The sequence below is a fragment of the Parasteatoda tepidariorum genome, chromosome 6, assembly GCF_043381705.1.
Source record: "Parasteatoda tepidariorum isolate YZ-2023 chromosome 6, CAS_Ptep_4.0, whole genome shotgun sequence".
Taxonomy (NCBI): Eukaryota; Metazoa; Arthropoda; class Arachnida; order Araneae; family Theridiidae; genus Parasteatoda; species Parasteatoda tepidariorum.
The window spans coordinates 85,335,496-85,359,237 of record NC_092209.1 but is presented as its reverse complement, the minus strand read 5'-3'; the positions used below and the strand labels follow the sequence as shown (position 1 = coordinate 85,359,237).

At 25.6% G+C, this 23,742-nt stretch overlaps 1 protein-coding gene and 1 non-coding gene across 3 annotated transcripts in view; both read right to left on the bottom strand.

Moving 5' to 3' along the window:
• LOC107436527 (Ecdysone-induced protein 78C) overlaps positions 1 to 23,742 on the bottom strand; it is a 164,126-nt gene that overhangs the window by 77,380 nt on the left and 63,004 nt on the right. The window lies entirely within an intron of this gene.
• Positions 835 to 915, bottom strand: TRNAL-UAG (transfer RNA leucine (anticodon UAG)). Its single transcript has one exon. It is a non-coding gene; the product is annotated as a tRNA-Leu (tRNA).

Genomic DNA, 23,742 nt, shown 5'->3' with positions numbered 1-23,742 from the left:
AAAATTACAAAATTACGTATTAAAATAAATATTACGAACAGAAATTTATCAATTGCATTAAATTTAACACCTGTTTTTGCAATATTTGTTTTTCATTGTAAAATACGGAAAGAAATTCTCCAGTTTTATAATATTTCTTTCTTAATTTCGCATCAACAAATTCAAAAAAAAAAAATTCATAACTTTATTTGAAGACAAGCGTAATCAGTATTCTATCAAAAGAGAAGAAAATACCATCAAAAAATGCCACAGACTAAGCAAAATTTATGTCAACACCGTTAACATAAATCATAAGCATTTTTTTTAAATTAATTGAGAGGAATCATACGATTTTGTTTTCAAATCAAAATATAATTTCATGTTTTTCTTAGAAAAATTTTTTTTAACAAGTAAACAATTAAAATTAAATCTGTTAAATATAAAATCAAAAATTAAATAGTTTTGTTCTTACTTCTGTAATTCTAAAAATATATTTAGAATCATTTTTCAATATTTAATATGGGGTGAAAATTAATATTTTAGCAAACATTTGCTTAAAATTTAATATCAATAACATAAACGTAATTAAACGCAACATACGTGTGTAGTGTAGCAAGTTAAGTAAAAATTTAAATCTGATGTTGCTAATTTATAAATAACTAAACATTAATAAAGCATACCTTGTAAATAATTTAAGAAAAGTTCCTAATTTTTACTTTTGAAATCTTTAATCTTTTAATATTTTAAGCAGTTTAATCGAAACAAACGCTTTTTTTTTTTCGAACAATAAAACTTATGTTGATTACTGGTGTCAAAATCCATACTGAAGAAAAATTAATTAAAAAAAAGTTATCATGGCAGCGGCGGGATTCGAACCCGCGCCTTTATCAGACTGGTGCCTAAAACCAGCGCCTTAGACCACTCGGCCACGCTACCTTGTCATGAGTTAAGTTAAAGTTAAATAAAAATACAAACATAAATACATCAATGAAGTAAAAAATTTTTCTCATGAAGATATGCTTTCAACAAAGCTTGACCTGAAATATTTTGTTTCTGTAAATTTAATGTCCTTTATTTTTTTTAAAAAAAACGAAGTTTAAAAAGTTTTTTTAAATAGAATAAAATTTAATTCAAACAGCAATGGCAAATAAAATATACTACTAACATTCTTTAAGTGATAGATTTGTCTTTATAATATTTTTCTTTAATTAATAACTACTTTAATTCCCAGAATTAAATTAAATAAATCCTTGTATTAATAATTTTTTAAGATTCCTGAAGTTTTCAAGCTAATTTTACTTGTTAGACTCTTAAAAATTTCCTTTGCTCAATAGAATAATTATTTTCAACTAATTCATGTTCATAAAATATTATTAATTGCATTGAAATCCACAGATTGTTCATTTATACACGAATCATTAGATATTATTATGTTTTGCGTTTTTAAGTAAAAATGAAACTTTATTAGAATTGTTCCACATTGTGTTTTTTAAAAGCTTCTAATATTCGTATTAACAGAGCATGATTCATATTAACAAAATTGTATCAGAAAACAAAATAATTTTATGTTTTTATGAATATAGAAAATAATTTATTCGATTTATTCTACATTACAAAAGTTCATCAATCATATGATAAATATTTCAAGCATTTTACTTTTAAATAAAATTTAATTCTTAAGAAAAGAAATTTAGTGCAAAACAGCTGAAATCCGAAAATAATAATAATAATAAATAAATAAATTTTTCAAATTTAAAAATTATAACGTAAACGTGAAAAAGAAATCTAGCGCAAAACAATTGTAATCCATCAAATCCATTTTTTATTTTTTTATTTGAAAATTGTAACGTAAACGAGAATTTAATTGGTGAAATTGGTGAATTGGTGAGAGATATTACACATAAGTGAAAACAAATGATTCCCTTAAATATTGAAAACTAATGAATAAATTTGTACGTATGCAAATATTTATATTTCATAATAAATTCATGAAATTAACATTATAATAAACAATTCAACACTGTGCAAAACTGAATATCAAATATTGGTTTTGAAAAAAGAACAGTCTTAATATACAAAACACGCGAGGCAGAACATTTACATTTCGTTGAAAAACAATGAACTTAATTTTAAATAACGATTCATTTAACCTTAATGGCAACACTACAATAAAATTTGAGCAGAATTTTTTTAAATGTTGTATAATAAATTCCTATTTAACATGTTCGGAAATAAATTTAATAGGCAATATTTAAATCAACTTAAATAGATATAGATTAACAATATTAATAAAATATATAGACTATATTAAAATAAAATCAATTTCAATAAATTCTTCCGATAAAATGGTGAGTATAGTTAATTTTTCATACAGTTACACTTTTGAAATTTAAAACGAATTACAATTACTACATCCAAATCAATAATGTAATTTTGATTAACAATATGCATAAATTATAAAAAGAAACAAGTTTTTTTTTTTAATATTATTTTATGCACAATTTTTTATTATTCAATCTTATTGGAAGGGGTAAATATTTTATTGAACACGAATTGCACTTTTTAATATTAAACTTTAATTAGAAAAAAAAAACAGAATTAAATGTTTATTTAAAATAATCAACTGATACAAAATTTAAGATGAAGATTTAACTCTATAACACAATATATTAAAATTAGTACATAAAAAATGCATTTTATTTGAATATAAAATAATGAATGAACATTCAGAATATGTAGGTAATTTTCTTTCATTTATAATATAATAATTTATAATATAATAATTTCATTAATAATATAATAAAATCAATAATTAAAAACGAGTTGAAACTGTATATATTAAATTTTCTCCTATAAAAATTTTAATACTTAATTCATACTTGTTCAAAATGTACTATCTATTTATTTATTTCTATTTTAAAATAGATGAAAAAGATTTAGTGAAATTGATAGAAAATATTCTATATTAAAATTTCTACAAAATTAAAAGACACATTTTATTGCAATATAAAAGAGAAAATGTATATTATGAATATAAGGGAGAAAATATGAAAAATTGATTTAAAAATTAGTTTTAGCAAGAACTGCTTCTTTATAGAACTTTGAGTAAAAGCGCTTTTAAAAAAAAATATCACAGAATAAAATGTTTACGTCAAAAAATAAATTAATAAAATATTTATGATTCCATTTTAATATAATTTGAACTGTGATCAGAGAAACAAAAATTAAGCTACATTTAAATTTTATTCCATAATAGATATAGGTTTGCAAAATATATTTGGAAATATTTGGCTTTTCTATTTAAAAGAAAGAATAAGAATTCGTAATAGAAAAATTAATTGTTTCTTCAATTAAACTTCACTTAATGGCTCAAATTTTGATTTTAAGAATTAAACTTTAGGCTAATGTCCTATTGTTACGAAATTGTATTATCAAACAACAATTTAATGAGTAAAATTAACTTAAAAAAATCTCAAAAGTTAATTTATTCCTTATTTACTATTCCATTGCTTTTCAAATAATTCAACTAAAAAAAATTCTTAAAATAATTTATTGCAACAATATTGCGATGTTTTCAAATCAAATGCAAAAAAAAAAAAATAATAATAATATTCTACTTTTGTTACAAATAAAAAAATAACAATTGAACTTCAATTTTATTAGATCAATCAAATAAGCATTTAGTAATTACTTCCTTACTATGTTTCTTTTGTCTGCGGCAGAAATAGTAGACAATTGTAAAAGAAAAAAAAAGAAAAATATTTTCGAACAAAATCGTGTATTCTTCTCACAATTAAAGTTTTAAGTAGATGATTCAATGAATTACAGGTGAAATAAGAAGAAAAAGGTAAGAAAAAATAAAGGATAGGGTCAATGACCTCGAGTAACCTTCAAACCACGCCGGGTTTTGGATGTTTACAATTCTACCACTAGCATCACGGTCTGTAAAAGTGATTTCTCACACGGATAACTAGATCAAACATAAAATATTTTCAATGCGTTTTTGTTTGGAAGATTGTTTTGATTGAAGAAATAGTACGATTTTCCTTCAAAGGGGGTACGTATGTTCGAGGGGCATTTTTTTCGAAGTTTTGAGCAAATTCTGTTCTGTAAATTTAAGTACCTAATGTATAAAACTAATGGAGAATAAAGAATAATAAATATATAAATTCTATGCCGCATTTTAAACTTTTTTTTAAATTTTAAACAAAATTCGATTTGTTTATTTAATTTTTTTTATTGCCAACTACTTTTAAAAAATTTTAAAAATAGTTTATGTTTAGTATAATTCTGCAAAAAAAAATCTGACTTTATGAATATAAGCCTTAAATTATATTGCTTAATTTTTCATTTAATTGATTCATTTTTATTAAAAAGTTTATTCTGGAAAGCTGAGGCATTTTAAAAATTCAAATATCCATCGCTTTAATTAATATCAAATTAGATTCAAAATGCAACACTGAAATTAAATTTTAAAAAAAAAATATTGAGAGATTTAGGATTTAATTTACACATTGTCACAGTTTCGTATTTAAAAACTTTCGTGTTTCTTGTTTATACTTTTGTGTTTGGCGTTTTCTCCTCTGTTTTTAAAGGTTTCCAAAATCCCATATGTTTACCAATATTTTATGAAAATTTGTCAAAAATTAGCTAGGATATTTCAACAATTAATATTATTTTCGGATCATTATATTTTCTAATATTTATACTTGAGGAAAAATGAAATTCACATAAATAAATTAGATGACAATTAAAAAGATAAATAAAAAACCAAACAAATTATTATAAAATTTCGTAAAAATATTTGAGTAATATTAATAGATTAGCGTACGAAACCATAAAGTAAAATAAAGCATATTGCTTGCATATTCGTAATGTTATACATGGTTTATATGTATCAAAAAACATAGTATAATTATGGGAAAAATTAACCATATTTTCATTAGGCAAAGAAAGATTTTAGATAAAATAAGTTTTTAAAAAAAGAGCTTCAAAATTAATTTATATAGTGAAATATAATACAAGCATATTTAAATACATTAGTAAACACTTAGACAAAAATTTTAGAATGCATATAATTTGAAGGAAAATATGATACAAAATTCATCAAATATAATTTGTTATAAGTTTGCCCTTTCAACAAAGAAAAAAAAAAGAAGAAAAGAAAAGAAAAAAGTGCCCTATTTATGGTCAAAAAAGCTTTGCATAAGCTTTTGTCTGCATTTTCACTCATGCATATTCATTTTCATGCACATAAAAATTTCACTCGTACGATTTTTGCAGTAAAAATTTATTTAAATCAATCTTCACTAAATGAATACTGAAATGATAATTAAAAATCAAGATTAAGTACGTGGAGAAAAAATTATTCTGGTAAAATTGCTTTATGGTAATGATTTTTCTAGTTTTTTGGTTAATTAAACCAAAATATACGGTATTTAAATCATTCAATTGGTAATTATTCCGTTCATGTGATAAAAGTTTACCAGAAGTTCTACTTTTAAAAATGTTAGTTCTTATTACCGCATATTTAGTAAAAATACAAAGCTGAAAACTAAATTTTATCGAATAAATATTTTTTTTGCCATGCTTTAAAGCAGAGGTTCCCGAATGGTGTTCCCCGGAACCCTAGAGTTCCATGAAAGGGTTACAGAGGTTCCGAGAGTTTGGAATTTTTTTTAACCAGTAATGATTTTCGAAACCTGTTATTAAATTTAAATCCGCATAGTATTTCGCATCGAATAAAAATAACCAAATTCAACAATGAAGAAGCATGTTTCTCTGATAACCATTCACATCGTTTATTTTCTTCTTTACTTGAATGTAAACCATATTTCCGCTCATATTAATTTCATACTCATACTAAACTCATATTAATTTTCAGTTCATGCATACACTAAAATCAAATTAAGAACTCGACCAGATGCCTCTCCAGACCTATAATAAATCTAACTTTCTGACATAAAAACCAATTTTAAGAGTAATATAAATAAAACGATATAATGAAAAAATTTCCTTCTTCATTCATTATCACTAAATATTTTCAAAATAATTAATAAAATTTAGATCGTTACGCATATTTAAAACAATTTATAGCTCTTTATTAGTTAATGCATTCATAATTGCTGATGAAATTTATTTATTAAGTCTCAGCGTTCCACTAAAAAAGAAAGAAAAAAAAACCGATCACTTAGGCTTCCACAGTCGAAAAAATTCGGGAACCACTGCTCCAAAAAGGTATCATAACAAAATTACCAAAATTTAAAAAATTTTATCAAATATTATAATACCATATTTTATTGTAAATATTATCAAAATCATTACTGAATCTCTTCGGTAAAAATTACGTGCTCTTTGTTTTTCTCATAGACCTAGAAACACGGTAAATTTTACCTTAATCTGGTAGTTTTGACCATACCTTTTTTCACAGAGTTCCAAACTATTTGTGTGATAATATAACTATGTTAATTTGTATAAAAATTAATAACGCAATAAAAATAATTAATGAACTTCAATAAAACGTTAACAAAATAATTTTTTCTTTCTTTTTTTTTTAAATAAAGGCTAAATACCTCCAAATAATACGTCTGTAATATTTTGTAAAAATTAATTAATACTATTATGTTAACTTGTGTGAAAATAAATGATGTGAGAAAGTTAATTAAATGCTATGCAAATAAACTCATAGACAATCATTTATTTTTTCCAAAAACATCTCCAGAGGTCATTGACCTCTACAAATAAACTTCATAATTTAATATAACCAAGTGTATCATTTTTAATAAATTGATTTTGTTTAAAAACCACACTTTAAAAAAAAATTACTACTTATCCAAATTCACTTATTAATTTTCAACGTTCAAATATATTTACGTTGTGCCAAAAATGTAAGCAAAAGTTCATCGACTTTTCAAAACTTGTCCATATACATCCGAAATCAAATTGCTATTTTCCTATCAATAACAGAACCTAATCTCGCAAATACTACTTTTCGCCAAATGCATAAGTTTTTTTATTATTATTATGTTGTTACATTAAGATAATAGTATCACCCCCGAGATAAATTGGGTGACTATTCATTGGTATTTTTATTATTAGTTGTTCGTAAAATAAAATAAAAAAACAAAAAGAAAAGCGGAAGAAATAGAAAACACAACGGGTTACGGTTTCAAGGTCATTGACACTGCGTAGTGCTCTCACTGGTGTTTTCTGTTTTCTGAATACGTGTTTCCGTTTTGTAGTCGCGAATCCGTCAAGTTGCGATGTTTGGCGAGGCGGTAGTTTGGCGCTTAGTTTTAGGATTTTTCACCTTGTCATAATATTGTCATGATATTCAAGAGGTTGTTAACTTTTTAAAACGTGATTGGCATCAGGTTTTTTGTGCTCGCACCTTGTCGGGGGTGAAATATTTTTCAAGACAGGATTAAGAAGGCTTAAAGCTTTTAAACATCAATAAGGATTGAAGAAAAATTACATCGTTTCTAGAGAATTTTCAATGAATAATTAAATTATAATTAATCAGTATGCATTTACCAAATTTAATTAATATTAGCATGTTTTTTTTTAGAATAATTAGTGAAAGTAACATAATATAGTAATATCATAATATTTACTTAGCATTTTTTCGATTAAATCACCAAATAATATTGAAAAATGTCTCACTGAATAATCACATAAAATTATATATATACGTATCTCTGTTTGTAGTACGTAATTCTTCAGCTTGCGATATTAGGTGAGGAGGTAGTTTAAAGGTCACTTATACGATTTTTACCATATCATAATACTGTCATAATATACAAGAGGTTAACTTTTTAAAACGTGGCAAGGTCTGTTATAAGGAAGTAAAATTAGAAGTCAGGTTTACGAAGATTTTAATAATAAAAGATTATTAAAATTGGTAATATTACGAAAATTATTTTTCATTGAATAAATAGCTAAATGTTGTAATAATGGATTCCATTAAATGTTTGTAAAGTTAAATAATATATTAAACAATATCAATGATGCTGACAATTTTACCATTTACCTTCTTTTTTTTCTTTTGAATTATCATAATAAAATAAATCATAATAACATAATATCCGTAATAAAAATAATTTTCATTCTAAGCTTACAAGTTTAATATTATAAACCAATATTTTTAAAAATGTGAAATTTTCTTTTAATTTAATTGCTAAATAATGTTAAAAAAAATCTTTGAATGATCACATATTGTTTTTACATAGCTCCGTTCGTAGTTCCTAAATTCATGTTGCAATCTTTCGCGAGGAGATAGTAATGCTCTGAACATAAAGTTCTCAACTCTTTATAATATCGTCGTGATTATTATTAATTATTTTAAAACTTGATTGGTACCAGGTTTGTTTCCTTGTCGAAAGTAAAATTTAATTATTTTTTGTATGACTATCTAAATATCAAAGAATATTAAAAATTCATATAATTATATTATATTAATAAATAGGAATTTTATAGCATTCACAATTATGTATATAGTTTGATATTTATACAACATTTTTCAATTCACAAACATGACGATATTAAAAATTATTCATTGAATAATCATAATATTAATTCTATGTATCTGCAATCGTGTATTTGTCAAATTGCAACGCTTAGTGATAAAATAGTTTTAAGACGAGTTTCATATTTCCCTCTGGTTACAATATTGTCATGATATACAATTCATAAACATTTTTATAATGTGATTAAGCATCAAATTTATTACTTGCATCGTGTCGGCAGAAAAATATTTTTCTTTGGAAAGACATGGTTGAAATTATTGATTGTATTACAATAGTACAAACACAATGTAAATAATCGATATGAATAAAATGAATTATATAATAAAATTTCTCCTCGAAAGTTTAATTACAAATATTTCACTAACTAAAGATGCAGTTTAATCATCTATTTTTTACAGAGTATTAAATATTTTTATAGAATAATTAAAAGATTATAAAAAAATTTTTACGAAGTTCAATATGTTATCTTGCATTTCTAACGATTTTATAAATGTGCTATGATATTAAACACTTTAATGATACATTTTTATGAAATCAGAATAGTTGTTGATCTTCTTCTTACGCGCACTATATAAAAACATATCGAAAAAAAAGGAGAAAAAAAAATTTTTTTTTTTTTGTATGCACTATGTTACATACGCGTATTTTTTTAATACCCTTTCATAAATACTCTTCAAATGAAAATAAATGTTTAAAAAAAATTACAATTATACAATGTATGCATAAAACAACTATCCGCGTTAATAATTTAAGATATTTGCTGCAATGAATATTAATTTTAAAGTTTGCTTGATATCCTTTTCTTCTTTTCAAAAATACAAACCGACATTACAACATAATTAGTAATATTTTTTACTGAGTTATTATTGAATACTTTACATTAAAATTGAAGTGTATAATAATAATAATTTAAGATATTTGCTGCTTTAATAATTTAAGATATTTGCTGCAATTACTATTAAGTTTGCTTGATATCCTTTTTTTTCTTTCAAAAATACAAACCAACATTACAACATAATTTGTAGTATTTTTTCCTCAGTTATTATTGAATTACTTTACATTAAAATTGAGGTGCTCTGCATTAAAATAATTATCTATTTACGTCGATTATTTGCTTTTGTTGTATAAATTTTTTTATTTATTTTATTTATTTATCAAGTTTTATATAAGGAGGTAAGGCACAAATCTGTGTAAACTACTTGTGTAAATGCTCAAGCTTTAGTAAAAGCAATCTAAACAAGTGAAGCAAGTAAACAATACGAATAAAAAAAGCATTCGATAAATAAATAAAATTGTCGGTGTTAGCTTGTTGAGACGAAAGTCATTTTAAAACAATCTTATTTTCACACTTGATAAAGCATTTCTGTTACAGAATATATCTATTCCGGATTGCCCCAAGGCACTACTTTTTCTTTTCTTTCTTCTTTTTTACTTTCCCACGCTTTTCACCTGTTTGGCATTCTTCTCATTTGGCAAGAGTTCTAAATAAATTTTTGTATAAGTTCATTCGAATTTTTTTTAACGCATTTTACCAATATTTGAAAGCATGGATTGATTCAAATGGCAATATTTATGGTAATATAAACTATTGAATTACAACCTGTATATTACATTTATGCATACAAGTGTATGATGTTTCTAAACTAAAATTAATTCAATTAGTAAAACTTGAAAATGCTGTTAAAATAACTTGAACGCTTAACAAATGAAGAAAAAAATTACAGTTACTAATTTTAATAAGTATAAATTGGCATATATAGCACCACCAATTCAAACATATTACGCTTGTATATTGCACCTATGCATCCAATTGTATATTACACCTATGAATATGCTTGTATATCGCACCTATGCATATGCTATGCCTATGCACTTGTAAATTGCACTAAGCCAATACTAGTACATAACGTTATCTATCAAATTAAATGTGAGAATTACATTTTTATGGAAATAAAATTATTATTCGAAGTACAATTATTTACAATATATTTCTATTCGAAATTTACTGAAATGACATGATGAGCATACTTGGTAACACAAAAAGTAATGATTATAATCTATTAAAATTAATGTACAACTTTATGGAAACTATCTCTGATTCTGAACTGCTAAAAAAATTAATTTAATGATCTTCATATTTTTCATTGCCATATTAGGGTAAAATCAATATTAAATATTTAATATAAAAGGATATTTTTTCATACTAAGTAAAATACTGTAGAATTGTAGACTTACATACAAATTTTATGGGTTGAAATTTCGCTTTATTCCATTTAATAGTTTTTCTCTTTACTTTTCCTTAACGAGCATAAAAAATACAACCTTAATTAAAATCAGTTAAATTTAAAATTTCACGAATTTTTTTTAGATTAAGCTGTACTTATCTAACGTGTCGAAAAATTAAATGAAAAGCTTAAAAGTTTATTTTCTAAATTTAAGTATAGAAAAATTTAAAAGAACGACAATCTAAAAGGCGAGCAGTAATATAAGAATTAGTTTTAATAATTTAAAATTCATCAAGTGCAACTATTTAAATACGCTCTATACAAACATAATTGCGAAAAATTTTGATGGACAAACTGTTCGTGGATGTCAATTATAATTATGTTCGAAATGACTGCAGAAGCGCTGTCTCATACAAGAAAGAAGAAATTCTTGTAATTTACCGTATTATTAAAATAAATCCAACAAAACAAAAAAAAGAAACATTTATTTTAATTAAGAAAACTATAATATACAGTATTTAAACCGTTGATTTGAACAATTTCTGTTTATAATAACCTGATAGTTTTGACTACATTTTTTTTCTCAGTGTATGTACTGGCATCAGATTGAATTTTAAAACCATTAGGCCTACCCCATAAAAATTATTTATCCCATTATTATTAATAATAATATTCATTAAAATTATAATTAATTACTTCAAACAAGTTAAAATCTTAAATAAATTGATCAAGACAAATTATTAGTTTCTTTTTTAAATATTCTAAAAATTTTTGAAATGAAAAAGAATTTGGAATGAAAAAGATTTGAAATGAAAAAGATAATTTTAAAGCAACATATTGAATTTATTATAAGTCTCAATCATTAAAGAGTTATGTTGTCCGATTTTAAATATAATTCGATTTTAAAAATACGTGAAACGTTTAGTTAGAGTTATAAATATCATTTTAGTCAATGGCAAAAACACCGGACATAATACTTCTTCAACAAAACCAATTTCAGAACTTTTCAATGCGAACAGCTCAAAAACAGCATTAATCACGCAATTTACGTAACTGAAATTTTTTTTTTGACATTCCCTTCTTTCCAAATTATTGAAACAAAACATTCAGATCGAACGTTCGGCAAACGATTACCAAGGTCAATGAACTGAAGTGAGATGAGGAAGAAGGAAGAACAAACGTGAACTTGGCCTATTTTTCTTAATCAAGGGACTCACAAACACGTGCATACCAATGCCATGGACAAAAAACTCTTCTTTTTTTTTCCCATTCATTTGTGTGTAGTTATTTCCTCAAACAAATATTACTCCTCCGTTCCTTACCGGCATTTTTATTTACCTGGCTTTCTTGACCTTTAAAAAACGCGTTTTATCTGTTTGTTGTTCTTTTAAACGAGACTCGAGTCGTAAATCTACCGTATATCTAAATAAATAAATAAATTCTAAATTTATCTCGTTAAATGGTTTCGACTTTATGTAACAAAATTGTTTGGCGTAAAGTTAGAAGACATAACAAATTTTTTTTCTTTTCTTTCTCTGAATCAAAACAAATTGCTTTAGAAGTTTTTAGTTCTTAAAGCTGATATCTCTGCTCGTTTTAAAGTATTTAACAGGATTGCAACAAAAGACTTTAAAAAAAAAATTTTTTTAACTAATTTTATTGAATTTCCCTAATTTGTAAAACAGGTTGCATAAACTTTATCATTAATTTTAAATTAAGTAGCATTCCTTAACATAAAATATGTGTGCTATTTGAGTTGAAAATAAACAATTCTTTTTTTTTTAAGAAAATTAATTATAAGATTATTACTTCTTTTCTTAAAATGTTCATTATTAAGCATCTCAAACATAAGTTTAATAAATTTTTCTCTAGATTTTCATAGATTTTTCTTATAACTGTATTTTTTATTCAGGAGGACGAAAGAAAAAAAAGCTGTGTAAGATGATATAAAATTTTGCAACTACGATTTTAGAGAAATTTCCCGATTTTTTTCCTAATTTTTTCAGATTAAGAAAACTCCCAAATTTTGCCCTGTACAATGACCACCCTGTTTAATAAATATAAATAGATATGGGATTAAGTATAGAGATGTGAGAATAGAATTTTATAAAGTATAAGGATAGAATATATGCGAGGATAGACTTTGCAAAAAATGTAGGGACAATAAATGTTCATGTAAAATTTAGCAATACTTTAATATTAGGAGACAATAAACTTGAAATACGAAAAAGAAAAGATAATTTTAGAGTAAATCATTATACAAATAATAAAATTAATATTAAATATCAGTTATTTAGAATGTTTTTCAAAATTGTCTTAATTTTTCAGTTTTTGTTTTCCAATGCAATAACACCTAAGGGAATAAAAAGCATGAGTAACAATTTGACTCCAATAGTTTGTTAATTCTAAAATTTGTTTTAACACATCTTGCAGAAAATTACTCTTATTTTTAACATTATTTTGTATTAAATATGAATTTACTTCTATTTAACAATAGATGCCAAACGCCTAATCTATTTGTATTAAGTTTATGTTTAATGACTTTTTTAAAAAATATGAACAGAGATAAAGCATGTAAAGTAGTAATAGTAGCATGTAAAGTAAAGCATGTAGAGATAAAGCATTTCATTTCTGTAAACATTTACATACGAAGTATTCATATATAATATACATGCACACGAAGCATTTATTTATAATATAAACATTAAGTAATACAGACTTTAGTGGCAAAATATGTAGAATAATAAAATATTATATTCAAATATACTTAAAAAAGGGTCATTCATTCATTTTTGTATGTCTTTTCGGAACTGGACTAAATATTTGGAAAGCTAATCGCAACCCCTTTCTTATTTGCAGAAACGAAGGCTACAAGAGAGTCTGTAATAAATATTTATTCTTTGTAATATAATGTGATATCTGTAATAAATATTTATTCTATATATTATAATGGGATATCTGTAATAAATATTTATTCTATATAATATAATGTGATATCTGTAATAAATATTTATTCTATATATTATAATGTGATATCTGTAATAAATATTTATTCTATATTGCTGAAATCCATGCCACTTTTATTAAGAAGTATGTCATTATGTAACACGACTTTCTTTTATTATCTGATATTTAACAGGGTAAGAATTATTAATATACTTGCAGTACACGTCATGGATGACTAACACACTATCTTTTATTCACAAAGTTAGTCATCCTCTCCTCGCTTTTCAAAGTTCACATTCATTCATTCATTTATTGTTCGAAGAGATCTTAAAAGTTTTTTTTTTTTTTTAAATAAATTATTGATTTTTTTGTAATATGGGCAATTTTTTTTTCCTTCTAATTGAAAGACTTTTCTTTAAAATAAATAACTCAGTTTAAATTAAGAAATCAAAAGAGAAATAATTTAGAAATTACGTATCCAGAATTAGTAGTTATTAATTTTTTAATAACAAAGTTATTTTGACTGAACGAGTTTTAAATAATGAATTAAAATTTGTCATTTAAATTCATATTATCAAAATATGTTTTCTATTTTATTAGCTTTTAGGGTACATTTTAAGAGCTATACTCAACTTTGTTATTCTGTTTTTTGCGTTGCTAACTAGACTGAATATTTCAAATGCTCATGAATTCTGTTGTTTATAATAACATAATCCGTGCATAGTTCGTTCACCAGAAGTTGGCACTTGGCTCCACCTCCTCGGACGGAGAGTTCAATTCAGAGTGGGAGTAGGAGGCGAAACATCTCCGCGCTTGAAATTGAGACAACCCTTAATGCTCACCAAACACAAACAGCGAATTCTTGTTTAGTCACTTAATTCGCTTTGTCATCTACTTTTAGACTTTTCATTACTCTAGCTAATTAAATATATTGCAGCAAAACGACTCAAAAAGGACAATCTATTCACTCGAAAGAGAGAAATATCATCAAATTTATGAAATATTTAATCTAAAGCAAATGCACATAAAGATTGTGAAATAAATATTTTTGTCATACGATCGCCAAATAGCAACTTTGTTCAGGAGATTGTCCACATTCTTCTCCCAACTATACCGAAATAGTATCCTCGGATACCACGTGATGAAGGCAGAGCCAAGTGCCAACTCCTGATGAACGAACTATATATGTAATGCCTTAAAAGAGTGCCCAATGACTGTTAGACAGTGTTTAATACAATCTCAATTTAATTAGTAATTATTTAAAGTGGTATTAGTATTCCTTAACTACATTGAACTAAAGTCGACTAAGTAATATTGTCATTTGTGTGAAAATTGCAACACCATGAAAGTATTATGAAAATTAAATTTAACTAACAGCGAAAGTAAAATGAGATAACGCATGTAAATGATTTGAACCGCTAAGTGATTGCGTGTGTACCACTATATGGAATAAATATCATCAATTTTAGACGATTATTTCAGGGCTTCACAATTTTCATGAACATTAATGAATGAATAAACTACAGTAAACTGAACTAAAGTCAGTTTAAGTAACTAAAGTCATTGCTATAATATTTTATTGATATTATACTATCTCATTATGAATAAAATATTATTGCAACAAAGTTCATTTTAATAGAGTTAACTAATTTTAAACTTTAAAACTATTCCAGTTATAATAGCAAACAGTTAAAGATTATTTATTACATATAATTTTTTCAGTTCAGGTGTGTGTGTTTTAACAAGTTAGGGGTTTTTTCACAATTTTTAAAAACATTTTAAATTATGAGAGCACTTAAATCGATAAAACTCTATAAAGCACTTATTACTGAACATCAATAATAGGTTTTAGTAGAACCGTGGCGGCTCAGGGGATAGAACGTTCGCCTTCCAATTAAGTAACCCTGGTTCGAATACCAGCGATGGCTGGTCGATACGAATCCCACACCCCGCTCGCATCGACCACAGTGCTGTCTTAAAAATATCCTCAATGGTAGACGGATCATGAGTTAAAGTCCCTTTGCCGTCAGACTAACCGTGGGACATTTTCGTGGTTTTCCTGTTCACGTAACGCAAATGGGAATTAGTTCCATCAAAATCCACAAAGCTAATTTCTCCCTATTCATGATCCAGAAGTTCCCTTGTCTTCTGGATTGGGTTCAAAATTACAAGACTACAGAGTTGAACATTAGTAGTCATAAACCCGAAATTGGGTTGGCTGTTCAACAACGGTTATAAAATGAAATACGTTTTTGTAATTAAGGTTCAATTTTTAGTACTATGATACTTCTTTTAGATGGATTAAACATGAACTTTTCTACAATTTCAACAAATGGTAAGATAATTTTTTTTAACTTTTTATGTAGATTATTTATCAGCCGAGTACACAATACTAAATGTAAGACGCTTATAGTAAAAGAAGAATCTCGTTTCGCGAACTCTTTTTAACTCAATTTCAAAACTTCATTTCGAGGCGGGCGTGGCACAAATAAATAAATCTACCTTTTATATCCCTTTGAAAACGTACATAGCAAACATTTGAAACCCAAACTACTACATAAATTTAATCAATAGCCTTAACAATAAAAAAGTAATAAAACCTGTAATAAAAGGTTCGGAAATTACTTTTAACTGTTAAAAAAAAAAAAGTCTCTTTTCTTCCCTGAAGATTGGATGTAAGAAACTGAATCTCCATTAATTATAGCGTAAAAAGGAAACGATTCTAGAATGATAATAAATGATCGTTTACTGATATGAATCAAGTGAACAGGTGACAAATTAACTCTTTTAAACTTGTTTAATTCGTTATCAGCGTTTTGATACTTTATGTATTGACTTTCAATTGTTCAGGGCCGGTTATTGAGTTTTACAAGGAGAAAATATAATTATTGTTTGCGATCGTATATATCACACACTGCGTTAGGATGTAATTAGATGTTGTGTTAAATTATAAAGTTTCTATTATTTTCTTCCTTTTTAAAAAATAATGTGAAATACCTTTATGGCGGAACAAACAATTTTTTTACACTTTAAATTGAGATCTTTTAAAACTTTAACAAGCTCTATAGCTAAATATAACTACTTTATTTAAGATTTGTTTGAATTTTAAATGATTCTCGTTTATTCTAAACACACTATTATTTCGAATTGATTCTCATTATTTTTTAAACTGACATTTACTTAAATTTTAAGGCTTTCTCGCGGATTTAACTTTTACTTCGCATAGCTTATCTTTTTCAAGGTGATATTTTAGGAATAACCACAATTTATAAATATCAATAATGAATTAATCAATAAACTATTTGATTAATATAGTTGCATAACAAACTCTATTTTAGCATATGCTTGTATTTTTAACTTTTATTATAGTATAGTTCTGTATAGTGTTGCTTTCATGAGAACTCCTCCAGACATCAGTCTCGCGTCGTGGCGAGTACTATGGTTACGAGGAAAACTGACTTCGAATAGAAGTGAGTGGCGAATATAGTTTGTCTAAAATAAGAACTTCCCTAGCCATTCACCTGGACCCTTGGATGTGACTATGGTAACGAGGTATAACTATTTCAAGTAGGGGTGTGGGGTCATTGTTTAGGACAGGTTTTGCCTCGGATAGGCAAGAGAAAGGGAATCTTTTTCTTCGGTCTATTTTGTTAGAGTGAAGAAAAGCTACCCTCCCTGAAATGCGATATTCTAGTTTCCACAGCAGCAGACGGCATCAAACTTTGTGGCGGGGGGAGTTCTTGATGTAGACAAACTATAGTTTTTGCATTAATCTTGGCATGGATCGGTGAGAGTAAACCAATCGACACCTTCATTCCTCCATTTCAGCCCCATTAGACATGTGCTCACGCTTGTTACTATAGCAGCAGACAGCCCATGATTTTTAGTTTGGAGGAGTTCTTCTCAAAGCCCAACAGTAAATAATATGTAACATATTAAATACGATATAAATATAACTCTGAAATAACGTAACTGAAAATTTTCAGTAAGGTTTTTATTTTCATTTTAAAGCTGATAGCAACTTTTTTTTCTTTCCATTTAATTCTCGGATTTAAAAAGTTAATTCTATATAATTTTGAACATGATTAGATGAAAGCAGTTATAAAATATATACTAACGTATAGTAAAATCATATCACGATTTGTTTAAGCTGTTTCAAAACGAAACAATTTATGCCTACAGTTGTAATTCAATTGTTATTTGATGATAATTGGCAGAATCATCCTGGGAAAAATTAAAAGTTGGCAGATATAAAATAATGACGAAAAATTTACGAACATTTATTTAATTAAAAAAAAACACTTTTGAATTAAAAAAAATTTTTCTAAGATTTGTTTTTGATTTTGCATTTAAAACAAGAACAAGAAAATTTACTTGCTCTCTGTAATGAAGATTAAAAACTACAGAAAAAGCAAAAAATTTTAAACGATATTTTTTTTCAAAATTATATCCTATTATGCAAAATAATTTGTTTTTTAAATGTCTGCATACAGCATTGCGATTTACTTATTAAATATAACTTCTTAAGAATAATTTAATATATATTAATGTATTAGTTTACACTATTTCGTAATTAGATAAATACAGTATAAATATTAGTGCAAAAAGTACAAAAACAACTTTAAAATATTTTATTCTATAATAAAATTCAAAGTAGCTCAAACCTAATTTGAAGCTAATTTTAAGACAGTTGTTAATAAAATAGCAAAAGTTAACAAAACCAATGTACTTACATTTACAAAAAAATATGCTATATTTTATATAGATCTATTATAGTCGTACTAAAATTATTACATAATTTATAAAAAATAAAAGAAAATGTTACGCACTAAATACTACATGCAATTAAAGTATGGAATTAACTTAAGAAAAAGGCTTAAAAAGTTTTTTTTAACATCACATACATATTTCGTGTTTAAAATTGAGTATTATATAATTTATCACATTACAATGCTAATGAAGTAAAAAATATTGCATTGATACAATAATTTGGATTATTATTTCTGCATTATGAATTCCTTTGTATAATAGATTTTCTGCATTATGAATGTTCTGTGTCAGCACTAAATAATATGCATTGCTCAGAACATTTTATAGAATAATCCACTATACTCAAACATTTTGCAGTAACATTACTATAAAGAATTTAACGTGTGATTTATACAAAGCATAGGGTGAAATTTACTATGAAAAGAAGAGATATAATGAAACCTATCTTTTTAAGTATTCAAAAAGTAAATCGGAAATGTTAATATTATCGTTTTCAAGTTTTAATCTAGTTTAGCATTCCAAACGATTTTTTTAGGTCGTTGGAAAAACCGCTTTCTCCAACAACCTGTGACAATGAGGCCATAAACTCGAAAATCAGAACTGTGTTTGACACCTGTACCTGACAGTAATTATAATTCATTTTTAACAACCAAAGTTCTTTTTTTTAATATATCATTATTTTTCTCTGATCTAATTCATTTTCATTTCACTTTCATGAGCTTCATGCATTATTTAACGGAAACCGGGACTCGCCACCATTTTACAACTAAACTCGCGTACTTAATCGCATTTTGTATGCAACTTGGAAACTTGATTATACATATGCATTTTGCTCATAGGGCTGTTCTTAAGTTTTTATGGAAAAAAAATAACAGTGCTGGATTCTTAGAATCAAAGAATATCATTTGTATATGATTAATCAAACCTACAAATTTCCATTTTCCACTATTGCAAAGAGTGCATTGATACTCGCAAATCAAAATTATTCTTTTTTATTTATTTAGTTTTTGGGCTAAAAAATTTAAACAAATTTTTTGTCTTCTTAATTTTTGGTTAGAGGTATACATTATTGAAGAGGGAAAAATTGCCAAGATTCGCAAAAACTTTGCCAATTATACGATTACGAATACAATTTTAAACATAGATGCCTAAATAAAATAAATTTCAAACGATTTCTTGTGAGAGCTCTAGTAGATAAAAGCAAATAAAATTTAAATCCTGAAAAAAAACTAGTTAAACGCAGATTATTGCAGGATTTTTAAAATTCATTATTTAAAAAAATAACATTTTTATTCTATTTTTTGACTTAATTTAATTTGTTTTAATATTTTAAAATGCAAAATTTAAAATTTCTAACTAAGGAGAAGAGTCTTAAAAGTTTTTTTAACAGCTAGCAGTGCTCTTTGCCTGCGAAGTTGGTGAGATATTCTAAGTAAAAACTAAACACTTTTTACGCTTTCGATAGTATATAACTTAAAAATTATTTTTAAATAGAAAAATAATAAATCTTTTTCCTAAACTAAAGAAACTTTCCGTAGTGTTCTGAATGTGTTTCTGGCTGATCTGTTTCTGCCAGAAACATATTCAGCCAATTTCAGCCCCTATATTGAACACTTATGTTCAATATATGACTCATTTCCTATTCAATAACATATAATAAATAATAAATTATTGAAGCACGTATCCAATAACCAAATGATTAAACAAATTTTCAATCATATATCACATTTTAAACAATATATTGGATAAATTATAAAATTTCTATCTAAGTTATTAAACATTGTTTTAAACAATGTATTATATTTTAAGCAATTTAAATTATCGACATTCTTCCTTTTCCATAGCCAAGTGATTTCCATTTGTTTCAAACAATGCAACATATTTAAATTAATATATTTGATGAATTTTTAACAGTCATCTCAGAGAGCCAAATGTCCATATATCTTAAATAATAAATTATTTAAAATATCATATTTTAAATTTATAAATTATGGACATTCCCTTCTGACAGCCAAGTGTATTACATTTGAAGTAAAACATGTGATAAATTATGGACATTTATGTTCAATTATTAAATGATTAAAAAAAATTTATTGAGAAGTATCTTAATTAATAGATTTTGTTCAATTCCGGACACCCATTTCAAATAACCAAATGCTTAAACGTTTCCAGTTTCCAATAATGCATTTAAATTGCATTTCAAATAATCGATTTGATAAATTATAAACATTTATTTCCTTTAAAGAATTATGAAATTTTATTCTAGAATCTGTCTCATTTTAAAAATTATAGGTTTAGATCATAGTTTTAGTAATATATTTACTAAACTATGATAATTTGATAAATTCTGAACACTCATTTCTGTTAGCCAAATGTTTGAACTTTTTTTCTACTATGACATTTGAATTGAAAAATTTGATAAATTATAGGCTTTTGATTTCATTAACTAAATTATTTTAAAAAAATGATAAAGTAATAGTTTAAATCAGTGGTTCAAATGGCGTTTCACGGAGCTTAAAGGTTCCAAGGAAGAGTTAAAGGGGTTCCGAGAATTAGGACATTTGTTTTAAGTAGATAAAAGCATTTGAACATTTTATTGAAACATTTTATTGAACATTTATTGAACATCTGAACACTGAACATCTGAAACATTTATTGAAACATCTTTGAAACATTTTATTATAGTTCGATCCAATCAATAATCCGTTTTTTATTCCATATTTCCGTTGCCCTTATGGAAATATTTAAAGTAAAATGCCATTTTATTTTCAATAAATAAAATTTTTCTTATAACAATATATTGTATAAATTATGAAAAGATCATGCATTTATAAAACTTTCATTAATAATTCCCATCGCGTTTTTCAAAGAAAAATATTACCAAATTTGTTAATAAAGAAATATGTTTCCTTATGACGATTTTCAACGTTTACAGCAGTTGATTTTAGTTTTTATTTAAAAGAAAACCATACTTCTGCTTATTTATTAATTTTTAGGAACAAGCATACATAACACTTAAAAAGAATTTATAACTAAACTAGATACAGCTCCATGACTTCGAATTTAACAGTCAGACATAAAAAAAATAGCTAAAGATTATTAATAATAAAACAATATTAAAAAAGATCACTCTTCTTAAGTTTTTTTTTTTTAAAATAAAGTCTCTTTATTGGTAAATATGTTCGCAGTTGTCTTTATTATCAACGAAATTGAGGATCAGCCGAAAGAACAATATATTTGATAAAATATTGATTAATAAAAATCATAAAAATATTGATTGATTAGAGCAATAAATTTGATAAAAAAAAAACTCTCCTTCGATAATCAAATAGTTATTTCCAACATTGTAATGTATTTTAAATAAATAGATTTGATAAATTACAGACACTTAATCTCCGATAACTAAAAGATTAAACAATAGCTAACTTATTGCTCAGATATGAAGTGAAATTAGAGAGCGCAGACGATAAAAAAGAGGCGATTAATTTCCGGAAACCAGATGGGTAGTATTGAACCTGCAATCGTCATGAACAAGAAAGTGAACTGCTTCCTATTGAGGCATGAACACGAGAAGAATAGAAAAGAAAAAATGATAAGAAAAGGAGTAAAAAAAGGGAAAGATTCGCGATACGTATTCAAATCGAAAACTTCATTGGAACTTTCATTTCTGTGTTGTTGCCATCTTTTTTTCTTTCTTTTCCCTATCGTTTTCACGGCCGCGTCGAAAGTGCGAGGTCAATGACCTTGAAATCCAAACAATCATCTCTCCCTCCGTTGCTGCGTCTCGCTTCTGTGGCTTTCGATGCGACAAAGGAATGCCTGTAAAGATGACGCGGCACCTGAATTGTTCAAACCGCTTAACGAAAAAAGAATTTAAGAGAACGATTTAGGAAATTCTTCCGTTTTAATCAAGTACGAAGAGTATTAGTTCGTAAAGGGATGGCAGAACGTAAATAAACCGAACTATTTGCAGAATATTTACGATTTACTGCTTTTAATCTGTGTAATAAAAAATAAAAAAAAAACTTGAATATAAAAAAAGGATTAAACAAACAATTACGATACATCAGTAGTCATATATATTTTTTTTTATTTTGCATACCACAAAAATCTTATAAATTTAACTAGTTATTTCTTTACCGGAAAAATGAAGTTTAAATTTTTATGAGCTGGTATATTACGAGCTTTGACTATCAATATAATTTTAATTATAAAACCTTCAAATATTATTTTTTTAATTAATCAATTTCATTCAATCTAATTAGAATTAAATCATATAAACACGTATAAATTTTATAAAATTAGCAATTTTTAATTTAAGAGTCTATTGCCAATAGTGATTTCTGTAATTATATTTCACAATTGCAAAATGTGCTTTTAAAATATTATGTAACGCATTTATCTCATAACATAATTTTATCGGAACCGATATTTCTGGCCATTATTTTTTTTTTTTACCGAAACCTATAAAATTGGTTAGTAGAAAATAATGGAACTATATTTGAAAAAGAATTTAGAAAGTTGTGAAATAATGTTTTACTCCCACTATACTGTCTACTAAAAAAAAAAAAAATTTTTTTTTAATGGGTCTATTTCCTATTGGCCTCAGAATTGCTACTCTCTTATCGTTACCCAGTGGGCACCTGTTGATAGGCCACGGCGGTGTAGTAGCGTCGCCCACGTCATACAACCACAAACCTGTTGCCTAATAAAGTAAATTTGAAAAAAAAAAAAAAAAATTATCATTTAACAATTTTCAAAATAAGTCAATTCTTATACACCAAACGTCCAAAAATATCTTAAATTGTCGTACAACTGAAATAGAATACAAATGTAACTTTTAAAAAATTGCTATACACTACTAAAAAAAAAAAAAAAAAAAAAAAAAAAAAAAAAAAAAAAAAAATTGAAGTAAATTTCATTTTTTAAAACCTTGCCCTTTTAAACCATTAAAACACGCGTTTTTTTTTCCTTTTTTGGATGCATTACTTTACATTTGCAAAACTAAGCCACATATTTATATAATTTAAATCCTTTAACACCAAGCCTGTACTCGATGCTCAAGTTACCACGTCAAGTATCCAAGTAAACGAAGCAAGTTAAACATTATGACATAAACTTAAAGTTAAAAATTAACATTAAGTTAAAGTTTAAGATTAAGCATTATGGCCTAACCTTGGAATTTGCTAAACCAAATCGATCTTTAAATGCAATTTGAACCAAAATCAATTCGTCAAAATAAGAGCATTCAGGCTGTAAGAGTTCACTACATTCATTATTTAAAAAAATAACATTTT